Consider the following 24,031-nt stretch of genomic DNA (forward strand, 5'->3'; position numbering starts at 1 on the left):
ACCCAGATAGGCAATGAAGCAGATTCTGACGCCAGTTCTGAGGCCTCCGGGCCCCACCTTCTCCCTCAACACAGGCAAACCAGAGCCGATCTCCCTTTGGTGAGGGCCTTCCGGTCACTTTTAATCAATGTGACATTTGTAAATAAATTTTTGTTTATTTTTATTTCAAAATTACATATCAACTGTGAAAAAAAAGAAATTAAACATCACATTTAATCCCACCACCACAAAAACTAGAGGATGTTACTTTGTTATGGAAATTTCCCTAAAGGCAGCTTACGGATTCCGTATCCAATACTCTAAAACTGAATACATTAAATGCATAATAATGTCTTCCTTTGCCTATTTCTAGACCTAGTATTTGAAAAATAATTTGGACAATTTGGACGCACTTTTTTTATAAGAAGTTTTTAACATTTATTTATTTTTAAGAGACAAAGAAAGACAGAGCACAAGTGAGGGAGGTACAGAGAGAGGGAAACACAGAATCCGAAGCAGGTTCCAGGCTCCGAGCTGTCAACACAGAGCCTGACATGGGGCTCAGACTCACAAACCAGGAGATCATGATATGAGCTGAAGTCAGTCGCTTACCAACTGAGCCACCCAGATGCTCCAAATACACTTTCTTTTAAGAAAGAAAAAGCCTTTATTGAATTTTATCATGTTTTTTCTTAAAGTCTCCAGGCTTACTTTTTAAATTTCATCAGTTTCATTAATTTTACTACTCAATGAAGTAAGATCTACATTCCTCCTTGAATGTAAGTCAGCTTTCTGATTCTGACCTCTAGACCTACCTTAGTCTTTCTTTAACTCGCTAATGAAAGTACCCGCCTCCTTACCCCTGAGAACATCCATGTAGCTCTGCAGTCAAGTTCCCGTTTGCTAAGTGCTCTTCAGCCTGCTTTCCATCAAAACTTACAATAGCGTTTTCATTACCTCCTAATTCTCTATACTCCTGGGCTCTGACTTCCTTATGAACAGAAGCGAATAATAATCCGTGCAATGGTATTTCCTGTTATTTTCACTATTTCTTCATCTGCAAAGTTTGACTTAAGGCAGGATTTCTGTTTCTATAATTCTATAGAGCAAACATTTTCCCAAAGCCCTCAGCCTCACGCTACTGACTCTTACTTTTTGGCAGTCCCTGTCTTTACTTCAGGATGCCTCAACTTCAGTTACTAGGTTTCTCTCATGGTTCTCCTTTTTATACAGTGTGGACACTGCTTTTCCTATGCTAACTTTAGAGATGTGGTCCTGTTTTAATTACTTGAGAAATGAAACATTTAATGATATTTTATTTGTATAAGGTGTGCCTAACTGTCCAGTCACAGAACAATCTACTGAATTGATATTTATTGATGATCTGGCTTGAGTTTTGTTTTTATCATTTATGAAAGTATTCCATGAATATGTATTTACATATATTAATTTATTCATCACAACAGATTTGTGACAACTGTCCTCATTTTACAGATAAGGACACGGAGGTACAGAAATATTAAGTATTTTACCCAAGATGACATAGCTAGTAAAAGAGCCACAATCTGTACCCAGGCATTTTGGCTGTTAGGTAAGGTGTTGGCTCATAGGACATGTCAGTGGCTTCCTAGGAATACACATGAATTTTCAAATAAGTATTATCTCAATAATTAATTATAGAATATATTGATCTCCTTAAAAAATGATTAGTAAATATTGACTCTCTGCCTTCACTATGGTGGACGCTGTGGAGAAGAGAATTAGCAAACCAGTATCTACCACTGAGGAAGTTTAGATACCGCTTAGGACTCTGAAGGTGCAGATGTGATGCAACTAAATAACAATAGAATTAACATTTGAGTAAGACTATATAGAACAGCTTGTCTATGATATTGGAAATTATAAAATGGGAAAATAATTATGGGATCCATTTTGTCATAATATAATGGACTAGCACTACAGCATGAGTAATTAAAGGAGATAAGAGAAAACGTTTGATACCATAAATTGATTTCATTCACTCAAGCAATACTTTATGCACCTACTATGTGTCAGGCAGTATTCTTTGTACTGATTGTTAAAGTATGAAATGCATTATTGAGAGACATTATAAAATCACTTTCTCTTAGAGACCTTAAAGTAGGACGATCTATATTTAGTTATGCCCAGAGGCAGGGAGATGAGCTGGGTGATGATAATTGTACCTAATAATATCAGGCTGACCTGAAAGAAGGACACTTCATGGCTCTCTCTCTTGCTGTCCCACTGAGGTGCACAGGGAGGAGAGTTGAGAGATCATCTCAAGACCTCACAGAAGTTCAAGACTAGCGCTGTGTATTTTTCATCATCTAACCCAAACCTTCATCCCTCATTGTCTTCTCATGCCCTTTTCCAGTGCCTTCCAGAGCTACACCCGTGATCCACAAACTCCCCTATGACCTCATTGCTCTGACCACTCCCTCTTCTGTTGGTCTTGCAGAAACCTGGCTTTTTCCCTGAGACCACTCTTCTCCCACAGCCCCTCAAAGCCCTGTTCTCTCTCACACCAGGTGTACTCAGGACTAGGAGATGGGAGAAGGATCCTTTTTGCACCTACTGCAGCTTAAACCATTTCTACTCACTTCTCTCAAAAACTGCAGCTCCTTTGAAGCCCCTGCCTCAGATTACACACATTCCTGGTAGTTGTCAGATTCCTGGCCTTCCATTCACTGGGAACTCCTCCTTCTTTGACTGAAGGCTTTTCTGATGAGCTTCAGGTCTTACTCTCCTACTCTTCCTGTCATCTTCCGATGCCTTCAACATACACACGAATGGACGGCCCAAATCCCTGGCCTCTCTGTTCCTTGTTTTTCTCACCTTCCCGAATCACAAACATCCACTCCCATGGTCCCACCCTAGACCTCACCTTGGATGGCAGTTCCACCCTGATCTCAAACATCCCACTCCCTGACAAGCACCTTATCAAAACTTTCAGGCTACCTACCCTGTCCCTTTTCTACTATCTGTCACCCCCATCCTTATCCTTCTCACCCAGTTTAAACAATCCCTCCCTCGCAGTCACCCTCAATGCCTTTGCTTAACAAATTCTCCTTCTCTCCCTCCCTCTCTCTCTCCATTGTATTCATTTAGACAAGCTTCAGCAGTCATTGATCCAAGGTATCTGCCTTTTCTGTGCATACACCTAAGCAGCTTAATATTCTTGGGAAAAAGAAGCATAAAACTCAGCCAATTGGTTTCTCTCTAATCTCATGTCCACAAACCTCAAATGAGCACTGCCTGAAATTTTTACTATCCTTCTCCAGCAAATTCATTTCCCACTTGCTAAGCTGACCAGCTCACACCCTTTTTCTTTCTCCTTAAACACTCCCCTGTCCATTCTTACCATTTCTTTCTCTTCTTTTTTGAAAGATTTTTAAGATTTTTATTTTAGAGAGAGAGCACATGCATGATTCGGGGAGGGAGAGAGAGAGAGACAGAGAAAGAGAATCTAAGCAGGATCCATACTCAGCACAGAGCCCAATGTAGGGCTTGATCCCACGACCCAGGGATCATGACCTGAGCTGAAATGAAGAATCCGATGCTCAACCGACAGAGCCATCGAGGTACCTCATTACCATTTTCCTTCTTAATTGAAGACTTAATGCTTCACTGAGAAAATACATACTAGTGGAGAGGAATGGCCTGAAATCACCTCTAAGAAAATGTATACCAGTCTTCTTGCCTCCTCTCCTACTAAAACAGAAGAACTGTCACCTTTGTATCAGTGCTCCACCCCCTTATTTGTGTCTCTCTGCCTCATTTCTTCTAAACATTATCAGGACCACACTCCTATTATTCCCTAGATTAGCCGTTCTCAGAGTATGATCTGCAAATCTCTGCAGGTCATAGAGACTCCCAAACCTGTTCTTTCCACATGTACCCCTCTCATCAGCTGTCAGTTAAGTGAAATCCTGGGAGTCATCTGGACTCTCCCTTCCCCTCAACCCCTTCAAATCTGGAATTTACTCTTGTTGTTCTTCTAATCAGCACCTGAAATCTCCTCCCTGCCTCTATCCAACCACTATCTTCCTTCTCCAAGCTGGCATGAAGGTCACCTAACAGGGTTCACTGCTTCTGCTCATTTCCCCCAAGTCCACCCCTGAAGAGTCAGCTGATAGCTGTTAATTGCTCACACTAAAAAACCCACCAGGAGCTGCAAACTCTGGGCCCTGCCCCACTCCTCATTCATATATTCCATGCAGAGTGGAGCACTCAATGCCCCTTCCACCTCCTGGCTTGGGCACTTGCTCTCTCTGTTCACCAGCTCCTCTGATGATCTGCATATTCTCATTCTTTGGGTCCCTGATTCAAATACCTTACTCAGAGAGACCGTCCCTGACAACCCTATCTTAAGTGGCCTCCTTGAATTACTTTCTGTTGTTTACCTGATTGTTTCCTTCATGATATTTATTATAACCCACTCTTTTATTTATGTGTTTCCTTACTTATCATCTGCCTCCCCAGCTAGGCTGTGAGCTCCACGAGGGCAGGGATCTTATTTTGCTTAGTTGTCCCTGGATTTCCAGCACCCAGAACAATGTTTGGCCAGAAAGCAGGTACTTGATCAACTTCAAACATTTATGCTGGTTCCTTGGCTATGACCTTTGAATGCATTACCTCATTTAATCATGTTAACAATCTTATGAAACATGGTTACTATTATCTTCATTCAACCAGTGAGGAATCAGCGGTTGAGAAGAGTTATTTGCTAAGTCACAGAGCTTGCATGGACTCTCTTAGTCAACTCAGTCTGCCATAACCAGATAGCCAAGACTGCGTAGCTTAAACAATGAAATTAATTTTCTCACAGTTCTGAAGGCTAGAAGTCCAAGATCAAAGCTCCAACTGATTTGGCTTCTGGTGAGCCCTCTCTTCCTGGCTTACAGACAACCACATTCTTATAATGTCTGTAAATGACTTTTCCTTCATGCCTGCACATGGAGAGAGAGAGGGAGCTCTCTGGTGTCTCTTCTTCTAAAGACACTAATCCTATTAGATCAGGGCCCCACTCTTATGACCTCATTTTACCTCAATTATTTCCTTAGAGCCTTGTCTCCAAATACAGCCACACAGGAGGTTTGGGCTTCAACATATGAATTTTGGGGGAGGGGCACAAACTTTCAGGCCCTAACACTGACAGAACTGGGATTCAAATCCAGACCTGTCCACTTTTGCAGCTCTTACTCTTAACTTTTGAATCACTGTGTCATGTTGTATCTGGGTCTTTAGCTCTGCCCTTGTCCTGAACCTTTCCACCTCAAGCTTCATACATTTCCAGGTACTAGTGTGGCTCTCTTTGGGCCTTCACGTAGTAGCCAAGGATGCAAAGCCTGGCTTTTCACTACCATTGTGACCCAGAGCCAGTAGCTTGACAATCCCAGATATGCCTCCATTTCCCCATCACAACATTTAGAGTATTGACCAATCACAGAGTAGGCCCAGAACCCTCGCGTAGGGCGTGACTAGCTTCAAGCAATGAGTGAACAGTAACAGAAGATACTTCTGCAAATTTGTATCTGCAAATTTCCTACAAGTGGCGAGGAAGAAAAGAAAGCTGTCCTTACATGAGTCCCCTGAATGTTTTGGAGCAAACACCGTGTATTCCAATCTCTTGTTGTTATGACTATTTCCCTGAGTAACATTAACAGCTGCATGGATGGGGTGCAAGAAAGCTGCCTCCACCCCAGCACGGTGACACAGCCTGTGGGAAGGGCACTTACAGGGCTGTGACCTACATTTTCCCCTTCCTCCTCCTCTTGAATCATCAAGCTTTTGTTTTGTTTGAATGAAATATTTGTCTCTTTGTTTATAAGCTGGGAGGAACCGCCCCAAGGGGATCTTTCCAGTAGGTGGCCTGATCCCACTGAGATGGATGTCAGCCTTCTGGACATTCTCAGGAATGTAACCAATCCATAGACATTCTCAGGAATGTTACGGATCCACTCAAGATCAATGGACATCTGATGGTAGACTAAATAACAGTAATAATAATAACAGCCACAATAAGAGCCATGAGAGCTAACACTTAGACAGCACTGACTGAATGCCTGGCCCTGTCATGAGTACCACATGGGCAGCAGTCCACTTACTCTCCACAGTGACCACACCTAGAAGTGAATGATACCTCTAGGTAGGTACTATAGTAATCATTCCCACAGTTAGTAAACAAATGGGCTGGGATGTAAACTGAGGGACCCTGGCTCTAGAGCCTGTGCTCTCAACCATAACAATACAATGCCTCTCCTGGTGCCTAGTGTTCCTCCCTGCCTGTCCTATAGTCCCAAGTGCTGGGGGAGGGGGCCATCCCTGAGGACAGGGAAAGGACACACAGTCCTCTGTAAGAGAGGAGAGAAGCAGGGCATGCCATCTAGGATTAAAAGCAGAAACCATAAGTCTGTGTGATCTGCAGTCACCGCCTAGAAAGGTTATGGTTGATGGCTCTCCCAAGGCCTCTAGGTCACCCTGTGTTTTCCCTCTCTCAGCATTAAGCAGCCTGCATCATGACCATTAGCTCATTATCTCCTGGATGCAGTGAGTTCCTTCAGGGCAGGGAATGGCATCTAGGTCCAGGAGGGTCCCTCAGCTGCAGGAGGGGAAGGACCTAGTCCATCACCCTGGGCCCTAACACGATGCACTTAGGGATCAGGCATTTGCTAATGAGTAGATGAAAAAGGCCAGGAAACACAACTCATTCGCACTGGTATACTGGTCTTTGCTCATTTGTGATATCTTTATCTTTTGTTTATTTCCTTTTAGCACAAAGGCCCTCAAACTTGAATCATTTGAGGAGTTTGGTAAGAATGCATGTTGAGATTCTGAGATTCTGATTCATTTGGTTAGGGTATTTTTTTCTTCTACAAATATTTTACTGGAATATAACATACAACCAGAAAAATAGTATATAAGTAAGTATATAACTTGTTGAATTTTCACAATCTGAATATACCTACGCACCTAGGAACTAGATCAATAAGCAACATTATTAGAATAGTTTTGAGAGTTTCAGACAAATAATTCTGATGATTCTCATAAAGGTCCCCTGAGCACTGAGAAACGCTGTAGGAGTGGTTAGCAGTAAAACACATGAGCTCATGTGTACCCCTTTGAGGACAAGGACAAGGAAACTGGGAAGGGACACAGGAGGAGGCAGTGGTCTTGGGGTGGGAGGGTACCACCTGGCCTTCAAGATATAAGAGGAGCAGAGCTCATACACTCCTAATACCTGAAAAAGGGCCTGACCACTCAATGGGAGAAAAGTCCATGGATGCCAGGTGCAGGCCTTCAGGTTATTAAACTGCTAAAGCAAACAGGCTTTCAAGGCAAAGACACAGTGGTCTCATGGACCTTCATCACTGAGCCAGCTGTTTCCAAAAGGATGTGTGTCCCTTTTACAACACCGACCTGAGCCAGACTGAAAAGAGGCCTTCAGAAATTAATTTCCAATTTCAATCTCTCTCTCTCTCCCTGTTCCTCCGCCCTTGACATCTCACACACACACACACACACACACACACACACACACACACCCAAGACTTGCTTTGCTTTGGAATGTTCTTTCCCATGCTCCAATTAAGGTCTTTCAGTATGGGTCAGACTTATTTTGATTCTTGAAATACCTCTGTCTTTTTCCTCCTATTTTGCCTTTCTTCAAAATTTCTTGATTCCCAGTGTTTAGACCTAATGACAAAACTAGAAGCTGTGAACCTGGTCATCTACAAAAATGAAAATACTGAGCGGTGGGAAGAGAAGGCGCTATCGTGATTAGTTCTTTCTCGCCTATCTGCAGATTCACAGGGGTCTGAAGTCAGCCTAAGCATTCCAAGGGGCATCAGAAGTTTTCCTCCTGCATTTAACATCCTCTAGAGTCTCTCCTTCTAAAACGTACATATTTAGATGGAGGAATGTGGGTGTGATTTGGCTTTGGACCTTAAACAGTTTCTCTGGCTTTCTATTGTTAAATCACTAACCATTTCTCCAACTTTAAGATGACTGAAGTGCTGTATATTCTACAGAGGGTTGGATGTTTCTTCTGTTTACTGACTGTGGCTCCTGAATTCTTTTCCCAGAATTTGCTTTCTGTGGGAAAAGAGTTGGAGGCATTTCAAAATAAGTCTGGAGAGAAGTTGCCCAGGCCTTGTAAGATTCAAGATGATTAAGATGAGTAAATTTTCTGCGTAATTCCTTGTCTCCCAGCCACTCAGTAGCCAAAAATGAAAGTCCCCACCCTGTGAGCCTATGGAAAGTTCAACCAGAGCCCACTACCAGAAAAGTCACTCAGAGGGCACTCTTTATGGTCTACTGTCCATTCACCCAATCACTTATCCAATTCATCCATTTATTCAACAGATTGTTATCAAGCGTGTACTACGTGTTTGGCATCATGTAGGTACAGGTTGCCAAATGCAAGCTCCTTCTCTGTTCCCTCTTTTTATTTCTTGGCGGTGGCACTCAAATATAAGAAGGGAATATAGATCCCTAAGATCATCTTTCCCCTCCAGCTGCCCCCAGTCTTCCCAGTCCCTAGTTGATTGGCCGTATAATTGAGGAAAAAGTGATTCTTTCCTACCCAGGGTCTCCTCTCAGCACTGTTAACACCAGTGCTTCTTTCAAGATGATCCTTAACGGCCTAATAAGGGCCAAGAAGCTCCTGGGCTTTGGAAATCAGCTGACGTATTGCTGGGAGCCCACAGCCTTGCAGGGCTTGGTGGTGGTTATAGGACTTGCCTGCTCCGGCCAGACCAGGGCACTGGTCTGCTTTGCAGAATCAAAAATCAAGTGTTCCAGGGTGTCTGGGTAGCTCATTCGGTTAAACGTCCAATCAGGTCATGATCTCACCATTCATGAGTTCAAGCCCATGTCCAGCTCTGTGCTGACAGCGTGGAGCCTGGAGTCCGTTTCAGATTCTGTGTCTCCATCCCCCCTTCCCCCATTTCAAAAATAAATAAATGTTAAAAGAAATCAACTGTTCCAGCAGGATTGTCTTTTCTCATTTTCAAACTTTTGATCTCATTCCAATTGACATGTTACAGCAATTTGCATTAGCAGGATGATGTTCATTCTGGAAAGCTGAAAGAGCAGCTTTGCCATATGTTTAAAAATGTGCAGCACGTGTGTGTGTGTGTGTGTGTGTGTGTGTGTGTGTGTGTGTGTGTGTTTTCTAACAACTTGATTCAGGCTGCATTTATGCCTTTAACACTTTTCAAATTGATGTTTTCTACCTCCTAAAAATAGACCCCAAATTTTAAAAGTCCTGTGATGAGATTGATCATTTTCTCATCATGCAGTCCAGGTGTGCATGCCTGACTTTTCAGCACATCCAGTATTCGAAAATGCAAGTCCACCCATCCAAGCTGGGGGAAGGGATTCACTTTACAGACTGATGGATTCACTTCACAGAATGCTCCTTTTCTTTACCAAAGGAACGTCCATAGAAGTTTCTAAAAAGGGTATGCTCTCCCAGTGTACTTAAATTCTCTGTAAAATTTTAATTTAGAAACACTGCTTAGACGTCGAATGTACCGTGTAAATAGAAGACTGCTCAGTTCAGGCAGATGCCCCATGTTATTTTAGAGCCATCACCCCATTTCAAATGGAATACAAATGACTTGTCAACATCTGGCTGGCATTCAGTGCCCTGTCTAGATGGTTCTGAAGCAAAGCTTATACGAGCTTCAAGGCTTAGGTCAATCAATAGTTTATCTTCTGTTCAGCCCTCTCAGACAGCTCTGCCCTCTTTCCCATCCTTGAAATCCCTCTGGCATATTTGTACTGCTCCATTTGAATACCGCCCTAAAAATTGATTTGGTTTTATTCATTTTATGAGTTCAGCTATGGGCCAGGTTCTCAAGAAATTGCCTACAAAAATTATTGCAGTAGACAAAATGGAATGAAAAGTCATCACTGTTCTCAATTAGTATCTTTTTGTTAGCAAGAATTCATCAAGTGAGATCTGATGTTGGTCACGGAGCAATGTCTTATAGTGGCCTATATTTAGGCTGTCTTCATTAACAAATTATTAAAATACTAATAGAAAATGAAAGACCAGATATGGGTCTAAGCCAATCAGTGACAATATCCTGGAGCAGAGGGATTACTTCAGGAATGTGTGATGGAAAGCAGGTCCAAGGGCATTTGTTGGACCTGATGGGGAAGACAAGTTCTCTCTTCCATAACACTGAATCATCAGAAAATATAAACCAGTACCTTCTGGGGATTCTCATAAAGAGAAATCAGCACTGAAGAAAAACTGTGTGGTCAGGGAAGCCAAATCCTGATGACATCATTTGAGCCCTGGTGTCCAACAGTTCCTGAGGTGACTTCTTTTTTCAGTACTTTTCAGTTAAGTGAATAGGTAAATTCACCTCTTTATTTAGGCAAGTTTGGGCTGGCTTTTTGTTATTTGTAAATGAAAGACTGCTGACTCTCCCCTTCCCGACTGCTCTTTATATCAATTACCAAGAACTATGGTTTCTCCATCCAAAATGTCTTCTATTCATTGGCTTATCCCCATCTAGATGCTCATAATCTGGTTCAGGTTCTCATGGCCTCTCACTTGAACATGGAGACTCTTTGTTTCTTAGCCTCCACTTTTTCTCCTTCTATCTTCCCAGAAACTGCCCAGTTAATCCTCAACAAGCACAGTTATAATGAAGTTACAAACTCCCCGGCCCTAAAACTTTCACCGACTCTCCGCTGCCTACTGAATTAAAAACAAAACAAAACAAAAAAAACCTACAGTCTTGGGGTGCCTGGGTGGCTCAGTCAGTTAGGCATCCAATGTTGGCTCAGGTCATGATCTCACAGTTCATGGGTTCGAGCCCCACTTTGGGCTCTGTAATAACAGCTTGAAGCCTGCTTTGGTTTCTGTGTCTCCCTCTGTCTCTCTGCCCCTCTCCAATTCACTCTCTCTCTCTCTCTCTCTCTCTCTCTCTCTCTCTCTCTCTCTCTCTCAAAAATAAATAAACATGAAATAAATAAATAAATAAATCTACAGTCTTATCCCTCTGTGTGTCTCCTTTACTGTAACTCACACAGAATGCTTCACCTCTGATATTTCTGACCACCAAATGTGGGTAGGGGAGTTCCCACACCAAGCAGTTGTCCATGACACCAGCTGAGTGTCCTACAGTTAATTTAATACTGACATTCTCAGCCTGGAAATAGGGTCAGATCCCACAGATTAAGGTCTCAGTCCTACAGAACTTCCACCCTCATTTGGATGCCGATTCCAAATAAGGAGGTCTCTCAAGGTTTCCTCAGCCCTCTTCTCAAGTTTGATTAATACACTGGATCGGTTCATGGAACTCAGGGAGACATTTACTCTTACCAGTATATTAAAGGATATAATAAAGGATGTAAATGAATAGCCATACACAGGGCAAGGTCTGTGAGGGTCCTTAGTGCAGTAGCTTCTGTCTTTGTGGAATTAGGGTGTATCATTCTCCAGGCATGTGGAGGTGTTCACCAATCTGAAAGCTTTCTGAACCCCATAATTTTGGGATTTTTATAAAGGCTTCGTCATTCAGGCAAGATAAATTATTAACTCTATTTCCAGCCCTTTTCCTTTTTCAAGTGAATAGGGGGTGAAGCTAAAAATCCCAAACTTCTTTATAATTTTTTTAAAAATGTTTATTTGTTTTTGAGAGAGAGAGAGGAGGGGCAGAGAAGGAGGAAGACATAGAATCCAAAGCAGGTTCTAGGCTCTGAGTTGTCAGCACAGAGCCTGACTCCAGGCTCAAACTCATGAACCACAAGATTATGACCTGAGCTGAAGTTGGATGCATAACTGACTGAGCCACCCAGGTGCCCCTAAAAATCCCAAACTTCTAATCATTCCTTGGTCTTTCTGGCCACCAGCTCTCATCCAGGGGCCATCCTGGAGCTCACCCAGAGTCCCCTCTTTAGAACAAGAGACACTTCTACCACTCAGGAAATTACAAGGGTTTTAGGACTCCTCTGTCAAGAACTGAGGTCAAAGATCAAATAGAACAAAAGATGCTCCCACTGCTCTTATTACTTAGGGAAGTACAAGCATTTTTAGGACCTTTGTTCCAGGAACCAGAGGCAGAGGCCAATATATATATTTTCTGTTATCTCACACCTACTGAGTAAAGATCAGATTTTTCAGTCTGACATTCCAACCCCTCTATAATCCAGCTACAATCTCTACTTTTCCAACTTTTATTTCTACTATAGTTCTATGCTATTTATACTCAAGGATTAATCATTTTGGTTGGATATTCAAGTCCTCAGAGCAAGTTTGATGTAGAGCCAAGGTGAGCTCACTGTTTCCATGTCCAAATCTTCCAACTCTGGTCAAATTACATCTTGTCCTAAGCCTTTCTAATGCCACAGCTGAGAACCATGTCAAGTCTCCGGACTCTTACAGCCCCTTATCTCTTCACACCTTAGGACTTTACCTCTCACTTCCTCTTATCTTTCTACATTTTGTTATAGCTGGGGAAATGTTCTGGCTATTCTTCTCTCTAGAACTTTTCCATACTGGATAGTTATTCTCTTTCAGATAGGGTCTATTTGGGATTCACTTTTGTGTGCATCCCCTCCTCCCTCCCCATAGCAACATTCCATATTTGTTTATTGTATTGGTATAAATAAAGGAATGAGAAAGGTTGTTTAACAGATTCTTAGGAAACTTGCTTTTTGATGCATAAAAAATAACTTATAAGTAGCATATCCATATATAAGCAAATTCTACTGGAGTTTATGAGGGTGCTTGACATTTGCTTTCCTTAAAAACTAAATTTTACACTTTCTCTGTTTTTGCACTATTAATTTTCCAGTACAAAATTAAAACTTAGGTAAGTCTTTAGCAAAGCCTTAGAAATTCTTAACTATCATCTTGATAATGATCAAGCCTCATGTATGGTATGAGGGTGATTAAAAAAGTGTCTTATGGCTAACCATTCTCTTTGAATAATGTTAATAGACACAATAGTACGTGTCTAAGTTGTGTGTTACAGTTTTCAAAATGCTTCTGTGGACATTACTCCATTCCTGTTTCACAACCTGTGAGATTAGTAGGATAAGAATCATCCTGTTTTCCCTATGTTCCCAACAAGGAAAAGATATGGTCTAAGAGAGGCTAAGCAACCAGCAATTTCTATAACTAAGTAAGTGGTAGAACCAGGACAAAAATCAAAGATCCTGACCCCTAGTCCAGAACTCTTGTGATTATTCCATGTTGGTTACCTCAAACTAAGGCAACTCATTCCCTTGAGTATGGTTGATTTACTAAAGAGCTATGACCATTGATTCTGACCATTGCTATATGAGGAGAGGCCTAGGGAGTGGCATACATTTCTTGCTCCCAAAAAGGAGACAAAGGAACAGAAGTCACCCTTCTTTTACATTCTCCTGAATGTAATTCTATATGATGTCTGCTTGTTATTTCTCCCTCCATCTTGTCACAAGCCTGCAGGCAGAGACAATGCAGAAGAGGGTTGAACCAAGAGAAATAGAATGTTGGTCACATGCAGCCACCCCACAGCTGAACTTATTGCTACATGAGATGATTGATTTTCTTATTGGTCAAATCAGTGTGACTTAGTTTCCCATTACTTGTATCTGAAATCATTTTTTCAGAAGCAATATGGGAGATGATATATGGATTTGAGGTCAAGAGTCCTAGGTTTGAATTCTCTCCCCAACACTTCAAACGAGGAATGCTACTTAACTATCTGTAACTTGAGGGTTGTTTGGTCAGATGTAGTAAGAGGTGGGAAGTGTCTGGAACATGGTAGATAATCCATAGCCATTATTGTTAAGATGAACTCTGACCATACCAATGTCATAAATGCTTTTATTAAAAAATTTTTTTGTTTAAACTGTAATTTTACCCAGAACAATTTTAGTGGCTCACTCATCCTTTCTTTGCCAGTCAGGCAGGCATTAGGGTAAGCCCAAAGGTTGATTCCTGTAAAGTTTAGATTAAGAAAGCCCAACCTCTGAGTGAACTTCATTTCCCTGGAGCTTTGAGATCATTGGGCAGGGGATGAAAGCATTGATAATAAAATTGTGATCAGAGCTGAGGTTGGGGTGCTTCTACCAAGATTGGAATTTGCCTTGAAGTCAGCAACCAACTCTTCAAAGGGTAGTCTAACAAATCAAAGACTTGTCATTTATTTGTTTTTAATTTTCCTTCAGAAAGGGTTTTAAGGATTTAATAGTTCAATTTTATTGCCCTGTTACAAGAAGAGAGAGGGAGAGACATTGCCATCTCTTGTCCTGAAAAGGAAGGTAGCTTGGGTAACCTTACTTCACCAATATGCTATTTACACAACTGGGAGGTCACAGTAGCTTAGGACCAGGCTGGGCCTTCCTGGGCTTCCCTGAAAAAGCCGAGTGCCTTTTTCATTTCAACACTAAGACAAAAACTATCATGTCATCTGGAATGACTGGTGGCACACTGCCAGGGAGAGCTCATTTTTATTGGCAGCGTAATCCCCAACGTGCTCTGTTACCTGTGATCCCTCTGTCTGATGGGGTGCACCCACCACTTACCTGGACAGTGCACAGCTCTGGCATACACGGCTGTCCAATTAGGGCCTCTGCTAGCCTCAAGTAAAGCCTCAAAAAAAAATATCTGTGTGCCCCTGGAGAAGCCAGAGGACCCAAGCAAGCCCAGGTTCACCAGGAGAGTGTGAGGTTTAGGGTGTCATGACTTCAGAGCTGCTTATTAATAAAATTGGCTCATGTCTTGATTTTTCAGGGACAGGGACGATAACGTGAAATCCTTACATATGCCACAGGATCTAGGAGCTAAGTGTTCTTCTCACTCATTTTAGTCTGCCAGAAACCCGGATAAGAAGTCACTCCCCTTTGAAGGGAGTCCCTACCTGCAGCTGCTGGTGTCAGTACAGGAACCTCCTCCCAGCGTGACCTTCACAGTCTCTCCGGAGCCTGTCACTCTCTGAACATGCCCTTCCTCCAAGAATACAAGCTGTAGCTGAGGGCACCTGTGTGGCCACCAGCTCTGACATCTACTTGCCTTCAGGTGGGTAAGCCTTCACCCCCCACCCCCACCCCAGGGCTCCTATGGAAGGGCTTTCCCTGGAATCAGCCTCCTTGGTTCAGGCAGCAAGCTAGCCCTCCAAGTGGCATTCTGCAGGCTTTGAGGTGAAAAGAACAGTGGTGATTAATCTTGCTGTTTCCCTAAACTGTATACCAAGGGCAGGGGGAGCCAGGTGACCTGAGGTTTGAAATAAAACAGGTTAGTGATCTGAAAACAGGAAGCAACTTGCTGGATAGACACAAACCCTCCTGCTTTGCCCTCCGGCTGGCCATCCTGACTGCTTTCAAGACATGGGAAATCGCTCATTCGCAGGCCTGGTGATAGTGAGCTGGTCTCGATGGGCTGGCTTGTTTTCAGTAACCCCCTTCCCCCTGAGGGGCAGGAAAACCAGAGGCAAAGACTGTGTCTGAGGAGTGACAAACAATCTGCTGAAAACTAAATATAAGTCTCAAATTTAGCTTTTTTTGGTCTGTTTTCAAGATAAGATTGGTTGAAGGTGTCAGTCAGAAACCAGACAAACTAGCTTCCCTTTTATCTCCGTGCAAAAGGGCTCCCCAACCCCTGTAAATACATCCATTAGGGGCTTTGCTACAATAAGTGGGGTTTTGTGCTAAATGTGTAAAGGCTACAAATAAACTGACACATGATATCTCCTTCAATTAGCTTTTATACTGCCCATAGAGTTTTTTGAGTAAATAATAATAGTAAGTAGCTAATCTAACTAGAAAATCAGGCACCATACTATTTTGATGCATTTCCCAATTTCATCCTTATGATAATCCTGTGAGGAAAGGATTGTCACTGCCCTATTTTGCAAATGAAAAAACAGAGTCTTTCCCAGTGTGCTGGCTATTCTCTGCACCCCCCCCCCCCACTTTGGCAGGCTCCAGAGGTCACAGACCAGGAAGAGAAGAGGTGAGGGTATTTCTTTCCCACTCCATCCTTCCCCTGTGCCAGATTCCTTGCAGTGGCTGCCACCTCTGTAGACCAGGCAGCTCGGGCAAGAGGCCCCTCCAAGGTGCTCACCTTTTGGGTCTCTGCTCCAGCCTTTCCTCCCTTCCACCTCCCACCTGAATAGCAGGGATGGCTTCTCCATGTTGCTAGACCTTGGGTGCCCTCTGTCCTTGTTTTTTCCCTCACTCCCTTTTCTCACCTCTGCAAGTAACTACTTCATTAAGTCTCTTTATATGAAGCAATTAAGGGTTCTTGTCAAGACTCTAAGACATCCAGCAGAAGTGCAGACCAGAGATTCAAACCCAAACTAGTCAGTGGTTGGGGAGAGAAAAGGTAAACTGATAATACAAGAAATAAAATTAAAAGAGCCCTAAGAAAGTTGTACAAAGTGTCACGGAAAATCAAAGGCCAACCAAAACACGTTGGAGAGGAGGAGATACTGTGTTAGGCTTTTAATACATGAGTAGAACTGAGACAGGAGGATATAAAGAAAAGAGTTTCAAATGCAAACAAAAGCATTGATGCAAAAAAGCACAAACCGTATTTTGGGTTCAGTACCAGAAGTGGAGCAAGCTTGTGGATAGTTCTTCTCAAACTGCATCCTATAGAATAGTACTGTTCAACGAATGTTCTACCATATTGAGGAAAAGAGTCCATAGTCAAACAAGACTGGATAACTTTGATATAAAGGAACTTACCCAGGTTTCTCTACTCAGGACTTCTCAGACCATTTGAAAGACCAAGACATGTATTTGATTATCTTTTTTTCCCTCCATGGACAATCTACTTTAACATCTTCCAGAAGCGAGAGAGCACATAGAGTTTGGGAAACACATGTTGTCCTATACCCTAGAAGACCAAATCAGAATGCTCACACCCAGAATTCAAAGCATATTCTAAAGGGTTCTGCAGAAAGTCAGTGGGAAAGTTACAAGTCATGAACCAATGACACCTACAACACCATCATGTAGCCATAGCATGGATTGTGAAATGTAACAAGCAGGCCAAGTAAAAATTGAACTTGTTACCTTGACATGCCCTGTAAGGTAAAAATGGTGGAAGGGCATCAAACAGAAATTTGGATTTATATCCTGGAAAACAGTGGAGCCCCCATGACAAAATTTTATACACAAGAAGTCCTACTCCTAGTGATTGGCAAGCCAAATGATTTCAGACCTGATATTTTAAGCAAATTAGAATTTCACTTATTAATTTATTCAGCCATTTATTAATAAAAGTCAACTGAGCTTACTTTGAGCTAGGCTCTCTGCTAGACTATAAAGGAAAACCATAAAGACAAGAAAAAAAAAAAACAAGCCAGACTGTCTGCTGATAAGGAGCTCAGGACCATTTGAAGTTGAACATGTAAATATATATAATTGACCCTTAACAATGCCAGGGTTATGGGGTGTTGTATCACAGTACTATACTGTATTTCCTGAAAAAAAATCTACACATAATGAACCTATACAGCTCAAACCAGTGTTGTTTAAAGGTCAGTTGTAGTTAACAATTTTAGGCCTAATGTCAATACAATTCTCTGAAAGCACAGAAGGTGAATCTACATATCCAACAATAAAGGGGTTAGAAGACTTCAGAGAAGGCTTGATATTTGAGCTTGAAGGACAAGTAAAATTTGCCAGAGGAAAAAGGAAAAAACTCTCGAAAGACATTGAATTTTAACATCCAGACCCCAGAGCGCCAGGGTGGCTCAGTTGGTTAAGCATCTGACCCTTAATTTTGGCTCGGTCCTGATCTCCAGGTTGTGGGATTGAGCCCCATGTTGGGCTCCATGCTGACAGCATGGAGCCTGTTCAGGATTCTCTGTCTCTCTCTTTCTCTCTGCCCCTCCCCCACTCATGCATGTGTGTGCTCTCTCTCTTAAAAAAAAAAAATCCAGACCCCATATTTAACTGCATAAAAGCTTGCTCCTTATAAGAGAGAAAAGGGAAAATCCAGTATTTATGGATTAACAGAAACATAAAAACAAAGGAATTCCCCCCAAAATGCCTTTTAAAATCATAGAGATTTGGGAGAAAATGTTATAAAATGAACATAAAGAGAATGACAAAAGACTATTTATGTCTCTTTCAAGGCCAACAGCTCTGCTGCTTCTCCTGAATTAAAGGAAGAAAAAAACCCTTTATTTTCCTTTTTGTTCTTGTTCATGAGGTCCAGTGTGCAAGTTAGAGTGCATCAGAGAAGATCACTGCTGGCCTCTGGAGACTTTTTGAATCTGACCAGAGAAAATGAGAAACACATCGTTATTTCAAAATGTTTCTAATTTTTCAGTTTAGAATAGTGCCCACAGTTTACAGGAAATTGCTGGTGCCAAAGCCTGTTTTTCTTCCTGATAATTTTAAATTACTATATTCTTTAAAGTAGGATTAGAGTAAAGCTGCTCTGTTCTTTGCTATGCAGCCTTTTTTTTTTCTTTTTTAAGGGTACCATGTACAACGATGTGGCAATTTAACTCTTTGATTACTTTATATAGTAATCTTTTATGTATTATACCTTCACATATTTATATTCAGAGTGTGCTTATATTTCTAAACACTTTAAAGTGAGTAATTTACACCTAACAAAAACAGGATTTTTAAAAAAGTTTTAAGCAGTACAAATACATTTGTTTTATCAAATGCTGTAAAGATTTTTTAGTCGTTCTTTTTGCTAGCTTTTTTAAAAAAAAAACTATGGTTAATTTTAGGTTTGTGGTAGGTTTTATTTTTTTACTATGTAAAATTTGAAATCCTCCACCATAAGAAAAAAAATCTGGTTTTGCCCTTAAAAACACCAACAAATCTACAGACGTGGCAATATCAGTGGTTCAATAGATGTTTGTGGAATAAATAATTGGTGGAAGATGAGACAGACAAATACAAACCCTGGCTCCCATTTGAATCTACAATCTTTCCCCAATTCAATTCTAAGAAACTCTTTGTTGCTATAGACCAGAGTTCTGACGGGGAGGCTTGAGGGTGGTTTCTTCTAGTCTACTGAACAGGAGTCCTGAGATTTCTTCTTTGAAGGTCTGGATTAAAGTTTTTGCACTGATACTACAATTTATTTCATTCATCCAATGAATTTTAAAACATTTATCAAGCATTCACACTAGTTAGTAGTAGTAGCAGTAATTATGATAATAATATTGGGACTAGGTAAGTCCAATTTAGAATTTATTTTGTGCTGAGCCCTGTGCTTTGTACTGATAAGTGAGTCCTCACAATAGCCCTAAATTAGCCCCAGTGCACAGCTGAGAAAAATGAGGCACGGAAAGTCACATACTTGCCCATGGCCACCCAGAGACTAAATGAATTCTAAAGTGGATCCAAGAGAGCCTGACTCCAGAGTTCCACATTCTTGCTATCCTGGGATCCCATGGTAGGTAGGGGTGCCCCGCAGATAATGATATACATGGATCACCTTTCTGCAAGGATTGTGGTATTGTAGATTCAAAGACTGCAAGAATAGGTCATCTAGGCTCTCTTTGTACAGATGACAAATAAGGCTGGTAAGAGACGGATCTACCCGAGGTCACACAGACAGGTTTAGAAAGCCCCCTCCCAAATCTCCTGTATTGTTTCTCATTTCAACTCTCTTCACTAACTACATGGAGCTGCATACCCTACTTAGCTGAGTAAACTTCTAGATCTATATTATCCACCGCTGAAAAATCCACATTATCACCAAAGAAACCATGTGGAAATGATTTTAAGTATGTAAATGTATCTCCTTAGAAATAATCCTCATTGGTAACCTTCAAAAGGACTTAAATTTTTGAAGCTGCATATGGATCTCAGACGCAAGAAAAATTAGCACTAGAAATTGCATTTAGCAGTTTCGACTTAGGGTTGGCTTTGGGTCTCTCACCTCTCTGCTGCCCTAAGTTTCCAATTATCCTCCCGTTTCTTCTAGTCTACTGCTCTAAGGCCATTTAACAGGACATTACTCAGCGATTTCACAACTGGAACAAAAGGAAGACAGAATCAAAAGGATGTTTAGAGCTAGAGTGACACCAGCAACTGACTCAATCTCCTTACTGTAAAGCTTGAGAAAAAGGCAGGTTCAGGAAGCAACACAATACAATGAAAAAAGACTCCATCAGTTCACTGGAGACCAAACACCCTCTATTGCGAAGCCTCCGTTCCTTCTACTGATAAAGTGTGTCTGTGACTGGCAGCTAATGTAATGCTTGAATTTGAAATGGGAAAAGAATTTATTGACTGCTCCAAAGGTTCTTGATTCTCTTGAGGAAGTCCTTGACTTTCCTTGAGATCAATCTGCTACCACAGAAGTCAATATGGCCAGGGTTTATAATTGGGATGAAAAAGAAGGAACAAAAAAGATGATTCTACCAAGAACAAAACATAATGCTGGCAATTAGAAATGTGGTTCAGTTTTCCAACCATACTATTTTAAAATTTTTAGTGTTTTATTTATTTTTGAGAGAGAGAAAGCACACGTAAAGGAGGGACAGAGAGAGAGAGAGGGGAACAAAAGATCTGAAGCGGGCTTTGCACCAACTGTGGCAAGCCCAATGTAGGGCTCTAACTCACAAACAGTGAGATCATGACGTGAGCCAATGTTGGACACTCAACTAACTGGGCCACCCAGGTGCCCCCCAAACATGTTATTTTAAATACCCTAAAGTTTATCTCTAAACATTGACATGACTTTGGCTGATTTTTTTAACAGCAAAAATGACAATTAAAACTTAAAAAAATATATGATGAGTGAAAAAGATGGCTAAAGAGTGAGACACACTGGGCAGAAGTCATAGCTGTGTTACTTAGTAGTATAACAACACTGGGTATCTTACTCAATCACTCTACCTCAGTCTACTCATCTGCAAAATAGGGACCATCCTCATACCTATTTTTCTGTTTGTTGAAGATTACACGCAATAAAGTGTATTTCACACTATGTGGGAGATAGTGTGCATTCAGTAAGCAATAGCTATAATTATTACACTTCAGTGCTAGTTCTGCCACCTTCCTTCACCCACTGATTTGCTCACTTATACAGTGGAGGAACTCAGTGGGACAAAGTTTGTGAAAGACTTCATCAGATCTCCAGTTTTTGAGCTCCACCTCGAATTCTATCACTTCTTGGAAGCCAGAGTGGGAATTAATGAATCCCTCTTCCGTGTTCTCTAGCTGGAGCCTGATCCAGCCTATATCTCACTTGCTCCTGTATCTGATTTTTTGTCTGTTTCGATAGCATACCTTCTTTGGGGTGAGGGAAATCTGTTCTCTCTCTCTTTCACAGTCACCTTATACAGAGTGGGCATCAGGAAATGTGGGGGCCTTGCCCTGAATGTGTTTGTAACACTTGAGTTGCTATGCACATGAAAAGTACTTGAGAATGATAATCATGGATTTGAACTGAATTCTTAAAATGAAGTGAGGGCTTTGGTTTTTCTGGTTTTGTTTTTGTTTTAGGGGCTGGAGAGTGGGGTATGAGGACATCTGCTATTTACAGAGGACATGTGTCTTGGAGCCAAAGTACTCTACAGATCTGTTGCTGATGCTGATTGCCACGATAACCTAAGAGGCACAGAGTATCCCCTCCTTTCACTGTTGGCACCCCCAGGAACCAGCACAGTGGGTGGTGCTTGTGCAGGCCCTGAGGTCCTGTGGGTCATCTGCAGTCAGAGCTTCTTTGAGCAGGGAGCATTAGCCTTGAGACTAGCTGTGGCAGTGGCGACAAGGGAAGGGGTGTACTCTTGGGTCCTTTTGTGCCTCAGTTTCTCTCTCTGGATGGTGAGAATAATTATCTTATTTTCTACTATCGTATCTCCCCAGATTGGTTACAAGGTAATTGTTATGACTTCCAGGACAAAGGAAACACCAGTGTGGGTGGAGGTTGTGTTAAAAGAGCCGATTGCAAACCAGAGCTAAGGCATGTCCTTTTCACATAACAGATGTAACAGTGGCTAATATTTATTAAGGGCTTACTATGTGTCAGGCAGTGTGCTAAGCAGTTTATGTGTAGTAATTCACTCAATTCTTAAAACTTCCCCGTGAGGTAGTCTCCATTTTACAGCGAAGGAAACTGAGGCACAGAAAGGGTAAGCCAGAAGCTACACAGTTAGGAAGTGGCAGAGCCCAGAACAGTACTCCTGCAGTTGAATGCCTTTGGTGTGCTCTTCATTATGTGGCTGTTCTGTCTTCCTGTGGCTCTTTCTTTAATTTGGTGCCTACCACTATGCTCCCCATGTAACAGGTGCTTGATCAACATTTGTTGAACTGGAGAAAAACTAATGAAACTCAAGCACGCTTGAGAAGGCTCTCCTTTCTTCTCTCCCTTCCAATTCCAACCCTAGCTCCTCTATTAAGGAAGGTATTTGGCGTTTAATGCACTGTCTCTGATTGGGAGCTACAGACCCTTGGAGATCCATAATGAGAATTTTCCATAGTTTTCATACAAAATGAATATAAACACGTTCTGGGTCATTGGAATAATGATCTAATACCAAGAACTGTCTTACAGTTTCAAAGTCTATGAGTGCTACGCCTTGGGGTCAAGAGTTACAACTTTATTCGTTATGCTAATAAGAAAGGAACAGCACAAAGTTAACCTCTAAATGGTGTATTAGAGTCAAGTGAAAGCCAAATGTTACAATGACAAAGGGTGTGAACAAAGGCGTGGTAGCTGGAAAGGAGGAAGATGCCAGAAAATCGTGTCAATATCGGGCACATGACAGACCATGAGAACTGATAGAGCCACACACAACTCAATGTACCCACACCTGGGCTGTCGGCACCACATGATGCTGGTAATAGTTGAGTAAACATTACCAGCTTAATGTTATTGGTCTGGGAAGGTATTTCATATTTAACTTATAAACTTGTTTTGGCTTTATTACAGAATTGTTCATAAGCTGTAACATAAAAGGATATCCGTTTTAATGTTCATATAGGTAACATTAGAAAAGAAACTAAGCCAAGAGTCGGGGGATAGGAGAACATTTTGTCCTTAAAATAGCAGAGGACATCAGTTTCTCTCACGTCTGAGAAAAAAACACTAGGACTTGTTGGGGCTTTCCTATTTAAAATTGCAAACACAAATACATTCGGTGTATCATTAACACCCTGGTGTGAAATGGTATGTTAGCCCCTCCCTTTCTGAGAGCTTGGACTGTGATGATAGGAGAAAGAACAGCTCAGAGGCCTGAAATTCAGGACAAATGTGGCCTCCTTGCACTGGGGCAGGTCATTAACACTCTGCAACCTTCAGTTCCTTATCCGTAAAACCAGTTATCCGCAGCTTCTCTGCAACAGATTTATCTGTAAAGCTGATTCATAGAAGGCACTCAATAAATCGCCATCTCTATTAAATACTGATGTACTTGGGAAAGAAGAAGAAGCTCCAGCCCCAGGCTCCTAAATGGAGCGGCCACTTGCCTGGCTGGGGGAGACCCGGAACCCGTGGGCTCCCAGCAGTGACTCAGGAAAGCCGGCCCGCTGGGCGAGGAGGTGGCTCCACCAGCTGGTGCCCCTATAGAAAGCTGAGGCGGTGGGCTCACCAGCCCTCCCGCCACTCAGAAGCTGCCAAGCCCTGCTGTGCTCCGGGCTCCACGCACCCACCGAGTGCCATAAGGAATGCCAACATTGTCGGTCCTGCTGCCGGGACGCAGCTCTGCGTTCCTCGGAGGCACCTGAGAACAGGCGTGAAGGGGAAGGAACTCGGTCATCCCCTAAAAACTCAAGTGCACAGATTTTTCGCAACTCCTCTATTTGCCGAGGGCCTCCCCGTTCCCAGGTGCAGCCCGCGTCCTCAGTGCTGGGGGTGTTGGGGGGCCACCTTGGGGGCACCTGGTCTTCCAGAACAGGCAGCTGAGTGCGGGCGGCGAAGGCCCGAGGCTCGCTCAGGAGGATGCGCCCGAGCCCCGGGGGTGCGCGGTGCCGGAAGGGTGAAGGCGTGGGGCTCCCGGGCCGGACGGGCCCTCCGCGAGACCGGCGCGGGCTGGCGCGGAGAGGCCGGGACCCGCGAGAGCCGCCGCACCGCCGGGGCTCACCTGCTCGG

At 42.4% G+C, this 24,031-nt stretch overlaps 1 protein-coding gene across 1 annotated transcript in view; it reads left to right on the plus strand.

Annotated features, from left to right (window-relative positions):
* Positions 1–23,751: 23,751 nt before the first annotated feature.
* The window catches only part of PRSS23 (serine protease 23), an 11,170-nt gene continuing 10,890 nt past the window's right edge, over positions 23,752–24,031 (plus strand). The window contains exon 1 of the mRNA XM_029956730.1: positions 23,752–23,767. The gene's annotated coding sequence lies outside the window, so the exon portion shown is untranslated. The remainder of the gene's footprint in view (positions 23,768–24,031) is intronic.

This window comes from Suricata suricatta, chromosome 11, assembly GCF_006229205.1.
Source record: "Suricata suricatta isolate VVHF042 chromosome 11, meerkat_22Aug2017_6uvM2_HiC, whole genome shotgun sequence".
In the NCBI taxonomy this organism is placed as follows: domain Eukaryota; kingdom Metazoa; phylum Chordata; class Mammalia; order Carnivora; family Herpestidae; genus Suricata; species Suricata suricatta.